Genomic DNA, 2,774 nt, shown 5'->3' with positions numbered 1-2,774 from the left:
ACATAAGCTCAGAGACTCTTGGGTGTCACATTCACGAGGATTCTTTCTTAACTGACTTCCTGTCTAGGGTAGTTAAACCTCAGTGTTCATCTTTGATTCTGTGAACACTTCCATAATCAAACTTGTCACAGTATGTTGAAATTTACTATGTAAACAATACCCTGACCCATTAAATAGAATATTTTAGGGGTAAGAGCCATGCCTTACCCATTTTTTAATTCCTAAAATCTAGTACAATGTCTGGGGTATAACTGATTTTCAATAAACATTTGTCCAACAGTACACTAAAAGTCAAGTCTCAGAAGTTCAAAGAGAATCTCTTGGATTTGATACACACTGGTCTTTAGAATGAAACCTAATATGAGTAGATAAAATTCTGAGAGAGCCATATCAGACTTTTTATAGTTAATGAGAGATCTTATTTACTGCCAAGTTAGGTCAATTTTACCTAAAACAAGAAAATCATATTATACTGAAGATAAATAGTTGCTGGTATAGAAATTTTCTTTCTAACTTACTATGAGTAGCTCTTGCCCTGTATTTGTTATTTTGTTTGTTTACACTTCTGTATGGTGATAGTTGATATTGCTAAGACCCGAAGAACAACTGCATTTTTGTATTTTATAGTATATGTAAAAAAAGAGATTCAAAATCCAACCAGAGCCCCTTGTCTCCTGTGATAGGGGATTTACTGCCTCTGTGACAAAGGGTAGGCTTAATATGAACTTTTGTATTGTTTATCCACGCACTTTGTTTTTGTTTGCCTCTGTCAGCTCTCTTTGACATTTCATGCAGTGCCACTCTAATTCAACCCCCTCAAGCCACACTGTTTTATAGGCGTATTTTTTTGTTTAAGATGTAAGAAGTAAAAAGGACCACAACTTCATTAAAAGTAAGTAAATGTTGCATATAGCATATACAGATGGCAGCCAATTTTATTTGCAGATATTACCATACTCTGACTCAAATTCACAAATTAATACCTATGCCACAGCATTGGCTAAAACTTGAACTCGTGCAGAATTTAGCTGTGCTAGAGTGCTGATCTAAGTGTGCTCAGACACGGCATACTTGTTCTTGACAGCCATGTGCATCATAAGCCCACTATTTGCTTTGCCTATATTCTTAGCCAGTTGTTGCAAAACAAGAAGAAGGGATTCTTCAGTGTATGACAGAGAAGGCTGAAGAGTTATTGTCCATTCACCATTATCAAGAATTTTTCATGCCAAACAAAAAGTTCCCACTGCAGTCTGGGAAGGTAGAAAGTGCACTACATTGTAGTTAAACACAGTTAGTTCCATCAGATATTTGGCATCAACTTCTTCAATCTTAGATGCTCTTCAAAGGAAAAACAGGGGTAGATGACAACCCAGACTCAAATTTAAAGATTTTACAATCTTCATTTCTATCTGTCTGATTTGAAGCTCAGAATGTGTTGTCAGTGTCAAACTCGAAGTCATCAATTTCTCAAGGGCACATTTCTTTGTATTTGTTCACAATAAACATGGCAGTGACACCAGCCAGCTGCAGGATCTTCTTAGACACACAATTATTCTGTGTGAACTGATCAATAGTGGAAACTGTCATGTACCTGGTCTTCTGCAGTAACTGGAATTTTATTTGAACCTGTACCAACCAGTCAATTAGGATGGTTCTCATATTTCCAGTGACTTCACAACCCACTGGGTATTTTGGTCTGACTGCTTACTCTTTCCCAAGTTGTCTCAGATAAGCATAGATATGTTTTCACATGGTTATTCCAGCAGGTGGGATCTGCTCCATCTTCAGCATCCACATGAGAATTACACAAGAGAAAGTCTAACATGGGCGCTCTCTTCAGGGCTGCATCCAGATGTTTTCATTGGGCTAGGAGAGGGGGTATCAACCCAAATAGGCTAAGGCAAAAGTTTTTCTTCACGAACAGGTGCTGGTTCTGCCTCTGGTGCTGACTTCAGCACAGTCACAGGCACAAGCTCAAGTGCCTTTTCCAGAGGTTTTGGTAGTTTTCTTTGCAATAACTTTTACAGGAACTGCAGTTTTTGCTTCCATTTTCACAGGCAATTTGGCCGGTGACTGTTTACTGTCTTAGTTACCAATGTTTCCAAGAGCTATTCTTGGCACCAGCCGGGGTTTGGAAGCTGCAGCAGTGGGCACAGGCACACACTTTGCACCTGTAATACTGATCTTTGTTGTATTTTCAGCATTAATTTTTACATTTCTGATTACCCGGAGCATCATGGCTTCCTCTTCAACAAGCAACAGCTAAATGGGCAAAAGCAGAAAATAAGAGATCTCAACAAACAGAGGATGTGAACCCACATAGACCAAAAGTTATTTCCCCCATAGCACATCCTATAGATATATTTCTTAAGACAGTTGGTTGTGATACAATATGGCTATATTTAAGCATAGTGCAGGGGTACAGAGGTGGCCCCATTCATCTGCAAACCTATTTTCTCATGTTATGGCTGAGCCATACACTATTGCTTACCTTCTACACACTATTATTGTGATGGTTCTTATTTTTCTACTTTTTATTACATTTTATTGATTATGCTATTATAGTTATCCTAATTTTCCTCCTTTATCCCCCTCCACCCAGTACCCCCTACTCCCTCAGGCAATCCCTACACAATTGTTCATGTCCATGGGTCATGTGTATAAGTTATTTGGCTACTCCATTTCCTATACTGTACTTTACATCCCCATGGCTGTTCTGTAACTACCAATTTGTACTTCTTAATCCCCTCACCTCTTCACCCACTCCACTACAC

The 2,774-nt window shown here is 38.6% G+C and overlaps 1 pseudogene; it reads right to left on the bottom strand.

The window, feature by feature from the left end:
- Window positions 1–983: 983 nt before the first annotated feature.
- Window positions 984–2,238, bottom strand: LOC118980548 (G2/mitotic-specific cyclin-B1-like; annotated as a pseudogene).
- Window positions 2,239–2,774: the final 536 nt, after the last annotated feature.

Source organism: Sturnira hondurensis, unplaced genomic scaffold (assembly GCF_014824575.4).
Source record: "Sturnira hondurensis isolate 20B ecotype Veracruz unplaced genomic scaffold, ASM1482457v3 Scaffold0022910, whole genome shotgun sequence".
Taxonomy (NCBI): Eukaryota; Metazoa; Chordata; class Mammalia; order Chiroptera; family Phyllostomidae; genus Sturnira; species Sturnira hondurensis.
This window is presented reverse-complemented; position numbering and strand designations above follow the sequence as displayed.